Here is a 14,238-nt window from a genome sequence, read left to right as displayed (position 1 = left end):
AATAAATTTTAGTGGCTATTTTAGGATAAAATATAAAATCCTGTGTTTGGTATTTGTAGCTTTTTCATAATCTGGATCCTTTTACTTTCCCCATCTTCTTAAATTTTGTTCTCTTTGGCATACTTACTGATCTAGCCTTACTTGTCTCATTGCTATCCCTTTAGCATGTTACTCCTGGCCCTGATTGGAATGCTCTCTCTCCCCTCACTTTATTCTTAGCTTCTTTGACTTCCTTTAAATCTCACCTCAAATCTCACCTTCTGCATGAGATCTTTCCCCATCCTCTCTTTTCCCACCTGCTAGTGCCTTCCTTTTGAGACTCTTGCATCTAATCTAATACTATATCTTGATATAGTAATTATTTACATGTTATCTCCCTCAATAGAATATGAACTCCTTGAGGCAGAGAATATTTAAAAAAATTATAAACATTTTATTTTTAATTTAAAAGCATTTTTTCCTTTTTCTCTCCTCTCCCTCTTCTTTAGGAAAAAAAGGAAAAACATACTCCTGTATCAAATATACAATCAAGCAAAATATTACCAAACTGCCAGTGTCTAAACATGTATGTCTCATGACTACATGAGTAGTTTTGCCTTTCTTTGTTTCCCTAGTAATTGACACAAAATATCTTTATAATAAATGCTTGTTGATTGATTGGTTGAGCATGATCCTATCAATACTCACTTGGACAATATAGTCACCCTGCAATTAAATTTCTTGGTGAGGCTTCTCTATTCAAGAGTTTGAATATAATCCTACCCAGTGGCAGGAAGGGTGTGATGGTCTTTTTTAATTCCTATGCTTCACTATATAAAAAAGCAAGTAGAAAAAATACATGCTTCTTCTGGTTTACAGGCTGAAAAGCAGGGGGAACTAGCTTTAAAAAAGTAAATAAAAAAAAGCTTCTGCCTTAAAAGGAAGGCATTTCATCTTGTAGCTGTTGCACCTGGGCTCAGCCTTTCTGGAAGCTTAGGGATTCCACGAGGGAGAGAAATTTGTTGCCTGTGGGCCATTGTGTAGAAGTGTATGTATGCATGAAGAGGTGAGCAGATGCTGAGGGAGACATATGGTATTCCTCATAGGGTCCCTGTAGCACTTCTGAAAGCACCTTCCTGCATTAGCCTTTCTGGGGAAAGATACCGCCCCGACACATCTTCTTGGCCCAGAGCAGTTTGTTCTGCGTGGTTCAGGGTGGTGGTGGAGTTGTTGTTCCTGCTGTTGCTGATGTTGGGCTTCAGGGCGCCTTGTTGTCTTGGTGAAATTGAAAGTTTTTATTCACACACTCGAGCTCCTTGGTCACAGATATGAAATTTCTTGTTCATTTTCTTGCCCCGAACAAGCCACTGCCTCCTCAGTCCTGCAGCAGAATTGATAACATCCAGTAATCAAATGGAGCTATTGACTTCTGCCACCACGGTGCCGCCGCACCAGTCACATTGGGAAATTACAGATGGCACCCATTACGGCAGAATTGTGATAAAAAATGATTAAGGACATTTGTTGCTCCGAGCATTTTTAGTTAGCTGTGACGAATGGCTCCATCGGCCCTTTTCAGTAATGACAGTATGCATGAGAAAGTAAAGGCATTTTAAGATCACTTATGGTGAATTATATAAGTGATGGCTATTGAACCATTAATCACATCGGAAATGTTAGGAGCCAATGAAGCAATATCTTTAGGATGGTGTTCTGTCGCCTACTGTTTTTATGTGTGGGGTGAAAAATGGGATTTTTGTAACCATGATGGATGGGTCCCATTCAGTTTTGGTTATGAGAGGCACTGGTTTTCCCTCCTGCTCAGGTGAACCACCTGAGTGGGTTTCCCCAGCAGAGGCCACTGTGCCCCTGCTGTTAGCCTGGCCCAGTTTTATTTTGCCAAGGCACCGACAGGGAGTAAATCGACACAGATATGATTTCGTACTTGGTATTCTGCGTGGACACCATGACTGACATGGCAATTATAGGTTTTTGCATTGTTTATGCCTCTCCAAAAGCATAGCAGAGTGCTCTGAACTACTGGTTGAAAAGATCTTTGGTAGGGTTCATTACAATGTATAATTGTATTTACCCTTTAAGGCTCCAAGAGTATTTGTGCCTTTTACCACACTCACACTTTTTGCTTTGCTTATAATTAAATCACTGATTGAATATAAAAAAAAAACCTAAAACATCAAATCATTTTTCTGCAGTGATCTAACATGGCTCTGGAGCACTTACATAAGTGTACCCAAATCGCTGTCCCTTTCCATTTTCCTAGACCTGATCAAGCTCAGTCAGCATGTTTAATTTTGTGCCTGATTTAAAGAAAATGTGTTTGAATCCATATTGTGCTCTGCCCCTGGCCCAGAATTGATCATCTACACTTTGGGGTGCTGCAGAGAGAGACAGAGCTCCGTAGCACTCCTCACTCATGATGTCTCCATAGTTAGTAGTGACTGGGAACAGAACCTGGAGAGTGATTGGGAACAGAAGGAAGAGGATGCCCTACCTGATTGTTCTCAGCATAGCTTCTGCCCAGGCAGTGCATTCTTCACTGACTGTCATATTACAGCTGGATTATTTTTGGTAGAGTAATGCTGGATATATTCAATCACTCTTACCAGAGTTACTTTTGCATTGAGAAGTGATTATTTCCCAATCACAATTTTCCATGAAGCTTTACAAAGTCACCAGGACATCCTTGCACCTTTGTTCTGGGCTGAGGAGTCACTACAGACAAAGCTGTAACTAAAAATTCTGGAATCCAGAGCAAACTTAGTTGAGAGGGACATATTGCTAAGAGGATGATTCACTTTGGTTGGGTGCACTCATGCCAGCTAATCAATAGGAAGAGGTAAATTTGGGTGAGATAGAAGGAGGGAGATGGTTTTTTGGGGGGAGGAGAGGGTTGAGAGGGAGAGCCAGCCCAGTAGCTCCATGTGATTAGCATGGGACCAAAGGAGGAATATAAGACATAAGAGAAGGAAACACGGTTTTCCTCAGATGTTGATGCCTTGGAAAGAAGCTTGGGTTACTCAATTTTAATAATGGCTTTGTGGCCATGGATTGATAAATGGTCCAAAGATACGAATAGACAGTTTTCAGAGGAAGAAGTCTAAGCTATCTAAGTAGCTATATGAAAAATTATCTAAATTACAAATAATTAGGAAAAAATCAACTTAAACTGCTCTGAAATTTTCACCTTTTCTCATGAGATTAGGAAAATTGACAAAAAAATTAACTGACTCTTTTTACTACATTGTATTATCAGAAGCAATCAGCTCCTGAAAGAGGGTAGGGTTATCACAGAGAAAGGAAAGGGACAATTTGTATAGAGACCAAAGGTGAAATCTTGCTTACCTACCAATTTATGGAGAGCCAATCCCCTGGGGAATGAGAGAAGAGGGATAGGTGGAGCGTGGGCTGGTTATTTTGTGGCATTTTCAAATGTATCAGACCTCATACTCATTTCCTTTTATCATGAACAGCATTAAAAAAATGAGGCAACTGCAGCCTGTCAAACCATGGTTGAAAATTAAACATTGTTATCTGGCTGTTTGAACAAAATTGTATAGCTGTTATCATTTCTCTTTGATGGTAGGAGAGAATTCTAAATATCAAAACTATTTCAATAAAGCCATACTTTTTAAAAATATAAAATGGGTGAGGGGAATGAGATATCTGTTTAGTTGAATAATTTGACAAACATCACTTAAGGACCTACTAAGTATTGGCTGATGCTAGTACTGTGTTAGGTGTGAATACAACAAAATCCAACTCTTAGGGAATATGTAATCTACTGACAATAGTATGAGTATCAGGGAAGCCCACAAAAACACAAGTAAATATGATACTGAAAAGGCACAGGAAATCCATGCAAGGAAGCTGTGAGAAATGAAGTTTCTCTTTTGGAAGAAATTCTACTTGTGTCTTGACTGCATTTTACTTGTCATATGGGAGAAGCAGCATGCAATAATTGCACAGCAAACCAATCTAGGGATATCTACCTTCAAGTCTTGCTTCTGACATGTACAAGTTGTGTGTGTACCTGGGTAAATAATTTGCCTTTTTGTCATTCTAGACAACTCTGTAATACTAAAGTGCAAAATGGCTGCTTATCTGTGAAGTTCTCTATCCCACTGGAATCATAGGTTCAGTCCCCAAATCTTTTTTTATCCTTCCATGAAAGAAATTGAATTCTAGATGTAAAGCTAAAGGGGATCTTCAGTGTCATCCAGTTCATTTTCCTCATGTTAGAGAGGGCACTGAGTGCCAGAAAAGGCAAATGATTTGCTTAAAAGGTCACATAGATAATTGCTGGTAAAACTAGGATTTGTTACCAAATCCACTGATTCCAAAGTCAGTCCTTTTTAAACTAACACCAGTTGCTTCCTCTAGTCAAGACCAATGAGTTGTCATTGCAAAAAAAAATGGGACATGAGATAGATATGCTTTTAGTGGAATCAGGGGGAGATTTGGTGCTACTGATTTCAGTGGTTTGCATGGAAACCAGGCAAAAGATCTGGCCCCATGTTGGTTTGTTTGATTTGGTCAAGCATCTGGAGGAGAATGCTAATGGAAAGCTAATGATATGCTGGCATAGAAGGCTTCACATTGGAGGTAAAGCAATACCTTTAAAATCCATAAAATGTAATTATGTAGAGATCATGGCCCATTATATGATGCCATCTCATGACACCGTGCTGGATTGTCACTCAAGTGGAAAAGGACCTTTGTAGTGAATCTCCTCAGAGAGACAGTCTCTCTCCATTATTTCCAATAAAGTGAATCTTTACTATAGAGCACTTAAGTTAATGGTACCTTATGACACTGTCTGAATCTTTCAATGAAATAAAAATGATTATAAATTAAGTAGAACTGCCTGTACCCTTACAGGGAATATATATATACACTTGATGTGCTTGTTAGATCAGTTGTTCCAAGCTAGTCAGGCTTTAAGTTAAGAGTGAATACAGAGAGCACAGAGATGAATACTGAAGACCCCCTCATGATATAGTCTTTTCCCTCTTACCCTGAATACCTGCTCCTATCCTGCCTCTCTTCTGCAGCATTAAAACTTTTTGGGGAATCCAGAACTATTATCCTAGGACTTCAGATGTGTGTGGGTACTCCTTGTGTGAACTCCACTTCCTACCTCTTTGGAGGTTGGTATCTTAAAACACAGAGTCAGGATGCCCTGAGTTTAAATCTTGCTTCAGATAGTTTTTAATGTGTATTACAGCTACTTTTTGTGTGATCCTTTACTGCCCTGTTTTTTTTCAAATTTGTAAGAGGAATAATAATGACATTTATCTCTCAGAGTTGTTATTATTGCATCTGATCAAATGAAATAATATTTGTAAAGGGTTTAGCACAATGCCTGGCACACAATAGGCACTTAATAAATGCTTGTTTCTTTCCTTCCATTTACATTAGAGAGTTGCCTGGGGGAGGAGAACACTGAGAGGTTAAGTGATTATGCTGCCATCCCAAGGCTAGAATGAAGTACCTTTGCTCAAATACTGACTTTCAGAGAGAAACTACACTTCTTCTGACAGGTGAGTAAAGATCAAACTTCACCACAAAATTGTCTGTGGAATTAAGTATGATGTTAGTAAGTCATAGTAAGAAATCCATTATTTGAGATTCTTTTAGAGAAAATCCTCCCCTTCCCTTTAGTCAGATGTGCAAATTTAGATGAAAATGCCAAGGTATTTTAGTTTTCACTCATTGAAGATGCTGAAGCAGTGGACAGGAGACTTTGGGCTAGCCTTTGGTTCTGGAAGCAATCAATAAGTATCTTTTATGTATCAGACTCTGTGCTAAGTGTTCACATCCCGGCAGTTAGGTGGTACAGTGAAAATAGAGCGCTAGATCTGGAGTAAGGGTGACGAGTTCAAATCCAGCCTCAGACACTTATTCAGCTGTGCTACCCTTGGCAAGTCATTTAACCCCATTTGCCTCAGTTTCCTCATCTATAAAATGAGCTATAAAATTCTAGTCTTTTTACCAAGAAAACCTCAAATGAGGTCACAAAGAGTTGGACACAATTAAGCAACAACAAGAAGAATGTGAGTTTCAAAGCTTTTTTTATCATGGGAGATAAAGAGTTATGGCATTCATATGAACTGATCATTAGCTTTCAAGTACCACCTACAAACATTATTATTGATTAGGCTAGAAATACTGAATTGACACCCAGTCAATTTGTCTGAAAGTAGACTTGAACTGGGACATCTAGATGGTGCAGGGGGTAGAGCATGGAGCTTGAAGTCAGGAAGAACAGAACACTTACACTTACTCATATAGTTACTCACTGTGCAAGTCACTTAACCCATCTCTGCATAAAAACTGAAGAAATAAAAGGTAAAATTTTCCAGTATCTTTCCAAGAAAACTCCATGAGCAAGTAGGTCCACTGAATCACAGAAACAGCTCATGACTGGACAATAGTAACAAGAAGATCTGAACTAAATGAGGATTTTTATATCATGACATTTTTATATGTACTGCTGCTACTACTACTACTACTACTACCACCACCATTACCACTGCCACTATTACTACTATTACTACCATTACTTTTTTTTCTACTGCTGGTACTACTTCTATTTTACTTTCTCCTCCTCCTCCTCCTCCTCCTCCTCCTCCTCCTCCTCCTCCTTTTCTTCTTTTTTTTACTATTACTTCTACTAGTACTAATTTTCATTTTAGTGCTACTATTACTACTCCTATCACTACTTTTTCTTCTACTGCTAGCTAACATTTTCACAGTATTTACTATGTAAGACACTATGATAATCATGTTATAATTGTTATCTCATTTGATCCTCACAGTTACACTTGGGAGTCAATGACTTTATTATGATATTATTTTATTATAATTTATTATTATTATTTTACAAGTGAAGGAACTGAGGCAGAAAGAGATTAAGTGACTTGTTCAGGGTCATAAAACTAAAAAATATCTGAGATAAAATTTGAACTCAGGTCTTTCTGATTCTAGATCTATCTATTGTATGATCTCACTGTTGCATTTGACTTTGCTATCTAGAGAGTCTGGTTTCCATTCATTTTGAACTCTTCATAGCCATGGCATCTTTTCAGTCCTCATCCTTCTTTTCAGTCCTTTTTAAAATCTAGCAAGATTTTAAATCATGGGTTTAATCATGCCACTGCTCTACTTAAGAAACTCAGATGACCACCTATTTTCTTTAGGTTGAATGCAAATGCATCAGTTTGGATTTTAAAGAAAACTCTTTACAATCTGACCTCCACTTAGCTTTCAAAACTTATGCATTTTTCTAACCATTCAAGCCTTATTGCTGTTCCATGTGATACACCATTTCCCATTTCCATGACTTTGCTTGGGCTGTCTCCCATTCCTGAATTATTTATTTTACCTCCAACTCTTAGAGTCTCTTATTTATTTCAATATTCAGCTCAATTGTCACCTTCTGAGTGAAACTTTTTTTCTGATTTTCCTTGAGTAGAACGTAAGCTCTGTCAGATCAGAGAACACTTCATTTTTATCTTTGGACTTCTAGTATTTAGCCCAGTTCCAGGAACATAGTATTATTTATTTTAGTTGACTTTTTTTGGTAAGTTCTTTTGGATGCTATTTTTTGGTTATTTTAATTGCTATCTTGTTATAGGTTTTGTATCTTTTGGGTCAAAACAATGATCCCTTAAAACAACAATTTCAATTCTGCTGTCATAGAATCATGTTTTGCTCTCAAAGTTTTGTATTGGGTTAATTTTCATAGAGAATAAAAAAAATAGAAGGAAGTCAAGATGTAAGGCTAGACAAGCTGCATAGCTTTAAAAGCCACAGGTAGAGCTTATTATATATTTCTAAGAAAAAGTAGGCTACACATGACAGAAACCTACAGTTTCACATATTCTTTTTTCTGTTTATATATAGATATATATACACACACTCACATACATGATATATTTATGACTGCATTCTATTTAGTGTTTATTTAATCTATAATAAAAATAATATTTTCCCTTTCCATCAAATGAAATCAATTTATATTTTAGCTTCTCTTTTTTCTCTGTATGCATTTTTAAAACAATCCTCTTCCTCTGTGATACTTTTGGTCTTCTTTAAATTTTTTTTCTCTTTTTCTTTCTCCTGGTGAATAAAGTGATGCTGGCAATTGGTAGCTAGGAGAATTGACCACTTTCTGTATCTTTTTAAGTCTAGCCTGATGATTTTCAAGCTTATCCTTGTTATAATGCATTTCCTCTGGCTGATGAATTATGTCAGCCAAACCACTTTTTGTGAAGCTTTGGATTCCTACTATCATTTTTATGAATTCTATCATAAAAGCATATTCAACAATCTATGGTGGAGGTGGTGACACAAGAAATGCTTTGTCTGTTGCATGGAGAACTGAACAGATTCCCCTGGCCTTAAATATTCTTCTCAAGTCCACATTATAATCCCTTAACAGAAACTCTACCTGAAAAACTAGGAACTATTTATAGGGTTCATTTATAGCTATATAAATTTTTGCAAATCTAGCTGTGCATTTTTCAACCTTGACTTATTTACTATCGAGACAAGTTTAGCAGCCAGTGGGGGTACAATACTTTAAAAACAACATTGCAAGATAGAAGAAGTATGTCTTGGGGAGAACCTACAGAAAAGGATTAAGATATACATGTACAGTGTAAGAGAAGAACACTCTACTTAGAGTAAAGATCTGAATTCAAATCTCGTCTCTGGTATTTACTATGTGATAACTCTCTGAGTCTCAATTTCTTCATTTGTAAGATGAAGGTATTAATGATTATTCTACCTACCTCACAGGTAGTTGTGAGGATCAAAGGAGAAAATCAATATAAAGCACTTTCCAACCATAAAGCTCTATAGAAACACAAAAATCAATTTTAAGGAGGTAGAAATATTTAGCCTAGAGAACAGAAAATGTAGACTGCATGTGATTCCTATTTTCAAGTCTTTAAAGGCTTTTATGTAGAGGGAGTATGCACTATTTGTGTAGACATAGAAGACTGCACTAAAAGGAAAGGATGGGAGCTATAGAGAGGTGGATTTCAGTTTATTATAAGGAAGAATCATATAACAATGAGAATCATTCCAAGATGTATGGGGCTGCCTTGAAAGGGAAGAAGTTCAAAAAAGAGATCAGCTAAGATATATGTATACACACACACACATACACACAGAAATACAGTTATTTATAACTCCTCCAAAAGAATCTAAAATACACACAAAACTTGATATGATCGCTAAATATAAGGGGGAAAAATCACAGTGATTCATTCCCCCCACCCCTCCTTTTCACAAGGCAGAAAGACACAAACAGAGAAACCTGTTGACATTGGTAAGAAGGTCTAGCCAGGAAGAAATTTGCAGAGCAATCTAGGACAGGAATGGGAAGAGAGCCAAGGTTGTGCACCAGGTCAAGTAGATGTGTCAGATTCATATAGAGAGAACTAAACTTGTGCAAGATGCAGAAACACGTGTCAATTAACAGATCTGTCTTTATCATCCAGTTTCAGGATAGAGATTAAGGATGCCCTGAGGAGGGTTCCTATACCTAGGAGTAGCATTCTAGGATGAGAAGGTATTATGGGCTTCATGCAGTGTACTGTGCAAGATCAAGTGCAGAAGCATGAAGTGTCTAAGACTGACTGGAAATGAAGGGGCACTCAGTTTTAGCCTCAGCATGGTCCAAAGCCTGCAGGAGAATGACAAGGGTAGAAAAGCCAGATGAAAGAGGAGCCCATAGTTCTATCCTAAAGTATCAGAGCTTTCCAATTGACTGAGTTTAGCAGCAGTTTACTGGAACTCCACAGATACTGCTCAGATCCAACCTGTCATGGATTGGCAGAGCTCAGACTAGGACAGTAGTAGTGAGACCTTCCCCACAGGCAGACCATTTTAGGCATACTGAAACATTATGGATTCCCACATTGGGATACAAGATCCTGGAAAAACTGTCACTCAACATCCCAAGAAAGTAGCAGCAGGGTTCAGAAAGATAGCAGCTTAATCTTGATATTTCCTTCAGAAGTTCACAGACTTGCCCTAACATAAAATGTGAAATCAAAAGTAGGTTGATAAAATGTTCAAAAAAAAAGCGCCCTATAAAAAAATTTATTATGATGACGGGAATCCTGAAGATCTATATCTAGAAGAAGAGATGTCTCTAAAACATCTCTAAGAAAGCCTCAGAGAAATACAGGTGTATAAAATGGGAAAGAAATTAAAATTATGGAAGAAAGAATTAGCAACAGAATTAGCAGTTTGGCAGAAGAAATATTAAAACTTTACCTCAGCAACAAACTTCTTAAAAGTTAGAATGGACCAAATAGAAGTTAATGATTCAATGAGATAAGAAATATTAAAAGACAGATAAGATTAAAAGATAGGGGGAAATGTAAGTTATCTCACAGCAAAAACAATTGACCTGGAAAAATAAATCAGTGGGAGATAATTTAAGAATCATTAGACTACCTGTAACCTATAACAAAAGAAAGAGATTAGAAATCATTTTAAAAGAAATCATGAAGGGAAACTGCCTCAAATAGCTTAGAAGTAACCAAGGCAAAATAAAAATAGAAAGAATTCAGTAGTCACCTCCTAAAATAAAAACTGAAATAACTCTTCCCACCCAGGAATATAATAGTCAAAATCTAGAGGTTTCAGATCAAAGGAAAAAAAATGCAGCAAAGTAGTTAAAAAGAAAGAAAAGAAGTACTAAGGAATTACATTCAGGGTTTCACAAGATTTAGCTTCTACAACTTTAAAGTAATGAAATCTTGTAATAAAGTATTATAAAAGATAAAAGATTTAGGCTTATACTCAAGAACAATGTACCCAGCAAATATGTCTATAATCTTACTAGAGAAAAATGAATTTTTAATGAAACAGAGGTCTTCCAAGCATTCTTGATGAAAATACCAGAAAATGTATGGATACTTTGACATTGAAACACTGGATTCAAGAGAACCATAAAAGAGTATACAATCATCAAACAATGAAAGTAAATAAGATTAAAATATTTATATCCTAATATGTAAAGGTGATATACATATCTTTTCTGAACTCTCTTATCATGGATCATGGGTCATAGATGGGCAATTGGGAATAGATGAGAATAATTGGGAAAAGTGGGAATAGTTTTGATTATATTTTTATCATTTTAAAAAGATAAAGAAAATGAAGGGAAATATATTGGGGAGGGGAGAAAGAAGAAGGGTGGGAAAATATTTCTTAATTGGGACACATAATTAGGAGACAAAATAAGCAAATAGGAAGGAGTGAAGTGATTTGAAATTGTGAAAAGATGGAAAAATCTAGAGTACAAAAATATATTTTAATACATAGGGAAATTAGAGGGAGAGAAGAGAAGGGAAGTAGAAGAGAAAGAGGGAAGGGAGATAAAAGGAGACATTAGTCTTAAGAAAACAAAAGATTGTTTAAAGAAAGACTTAAAAGGAAGTTCAGATAAGAACCTTTTACTCTGGGCAAAGGAAAGAGAAAGGGAACAAAGGCAAAAATTGATTGTATAAACAGAGTGCATACTAATCTATTAGTATCCTCTTTTTTTATGAAAAGGAAATGGGAAACAAAGAAAAAGGAAAAGGCCAATAGAATGGAAGATAATGCACAAATAATTATCATAACTGAATATAAATAGGATGAATTTATTCATAAAAGGGGAAAGGATAGTAAAATTGATTAGAAAAGCAGAATCCTATGACATTTAACTTTCAGCGATCATTTTATGTTTCAGCTAAAGTAAAAAAAAAAAAACAAAACAGGAGTAGCATGATGGTACAGTGGCTAGAGTGTCAGGTTTGGAGTACAGAGGACCTGAACCCAAATGTGGCATCAAATTTGCTGTGTAATCCTGGAAATCTCATTTTTAACTCTATTTACTTTAGTTCATTATTTGGAAAATGAGTGGGAAAAGGAAATGGCAAAGTAGCATCTTTACCAAAAAAAAAAAAAAAAAAAAAAAATCTCAAATAAGGTCATGAAGAGTCATATAGGACTGAAAACAGTTAAACACCTTGCCATTAATCATGTTCTCAGACAAGACAACAGTAAATATTGGCTTAATTTAAAAAGATAAAAAGGCAAACTACATTTTTGGACAGGTATCATAGACAATGAATGAACTAATAATAATAATACTAAACCTGAAATAGTATCGAAATACTTAAAGGAAAAGTTAAGTAAGTAATTGGGAAAGTAATAAAATTATAATAGTGGAGAAACTTCAGTTGATCTTTTTTTAATACCCAAATTCAAACAATAAAGAAGAAAGAAATTAAGGATTTCAATAGAATATTAAAAAAATTAGTTATTATAGCTCTCTGCCTTTAGACTTTTCTGTCTTTCTTCAAGACCTAATAAAATTCTACTTTTTTTGAAAGCTTTTTTGAATTTCTTTTAAATCTGGTACCTCCCCTCTGTAAATAATTTTCTATTTATTCTGTATATAACTTGTTTGAACATATTTGTTTGCATGTTATTTCCATCATTAGATTATGAGCCCCTTTAGACCAGGAACTACTTTTTGTCTTTCTTTGCATTGCTGTGCTTATTAAAGTGCCTGATACATGGTTGGCACTTAATAAATTTGTTTTTTGACTGACTGGCTTTAGAGATTTCTTAAGTGGAAGTAAGAACTCTCCCTCTCCTCCCCCCCCCTCTCTCTCTATAAAATTCAGTTATGCATATCATCTTCAATTGACCATGTATTAAAGCATAAAATCCTCATAATTAAATGTAGAAAAATAGAAATGTTAAATATATAATAATCTGAGATAAAATAACTTCAAAGAATAAATAGATTAAAGAACAAATGAGAGAAACAATTAGCAATCTAATTAAAAATAATAGCAAAAGTGAGATAACAATCAACATTGCTGGGATCCAGCCAAAGCATTATTTAGGGGAAATTTTATTTCTTTAGACATTTTTACCAAAGAGAAAAAAGCAGATGAATGAGTTGGACATAAAACTAAAAATGATTTTAAAAAAGCAACAAATTTTACAACCTTGGTATATATAATATATATGTATATGTATATATAAATTTAAATCATAAAAATAAAAAAAAGATTAACAAAATTGAAATTAAAAAAATTGTTAAGAAGTAAAAAAATATAATTATTTTATTTAAAAATGAGAAATCATTAGTTTTATTTAAAAAAAAGAAAGAGGAAAACCAATTTACCCTTAGCAAAAATGAGAATGCACAGTGAAAAAATGTGAATGCACAGTGAAGGAAAATGAAGTTAAAATATTATTTGGAGCTATTTCACCCAACTATATGCCAATAGGACTGAATGCATATTTACTAAGATTTAAAATACTCAGAAAAAGAGTTTAACCCAATTTTACAAGATGAAATTGAACAAACGATAAATAAGCTCCAAAAGAAAATAAAAGCAACTGGTACGACGTAGACTTAAGGGCAAATTGTCTCAAACATGGAATGAATAATTAATCCCATTACTATAATAGTTATAGTGGGGAAAAGGTAAGATCCAAATATTCAGCTGTACATGCCTTTTGACCCAGAAATAATATTCCTAAGTGTGAACCTCAAAGTGATTAGACAAAAAGAAAAAGAATCTATGTGTACAAAAGTATTTATAGCAGTTCTTTTTGGTGATAGTAAGGAATTGGAAAATGAGGAATTTAATGGTTGAATAATGGTATATAAATGTTATATAATATTGTTATGCTCTAGGAATTGATGAAGATGATGGTTTTAGAAAAAATTGGCAATACTTGCATGAATTAATGTAAACTGAAGTAGAACTAGAAGAACAATTTACACAGTAACATAAATATTGTGATGAACTCTGAAAGACTTAGATACTCTGATCAATACAAAGATCTTTGACAATTCCAAAGGATTCCTGATGAAAAATCTCATCTTCCTCCAGAGAGCAAACTATATATAGTATATGTATATTTTTCTTTTTTTTAGGGGAGGAATATAGCTAAGGTGAAAATTTGTTTTGCAAGACATCATTTTGTTAATAGGTTTTAGATTTTTTTAGCTTTCTCAATAGATGAGGGAAGAGGAGAATATAAAACAAACAATAAAATAAAATAGAATTGAAAAATAAAATAAATACAAAAAATGAAAACAGATAAGAAAAGACAAAGTATCAGCAAATTCTTTTTGTGATCTTTATATCTAAATCAGTGAAAATTAAAACAGACATAGAAAGCTATAGAATAATTTTTAAATAA

This window comes from Antechinus flavipes, chromosome 2 (assembly GCF_016432865.1).
Source record: "Antechinus flavipes isolate AdamAnt ecotype Samford, QLD, Australia chromosome 2, AdamAnt_v2, whole genome shotgun sequence".
NCBI classification, from domain to species: Eukaryota; Metazoa; Chordata; class Mammalia; order Dasyuromorphia; family Dasyuridae; genus Antechinus; species Antechinus flavipes.
Note: the sequence above shows the minus strand (reverse complement) of the source record.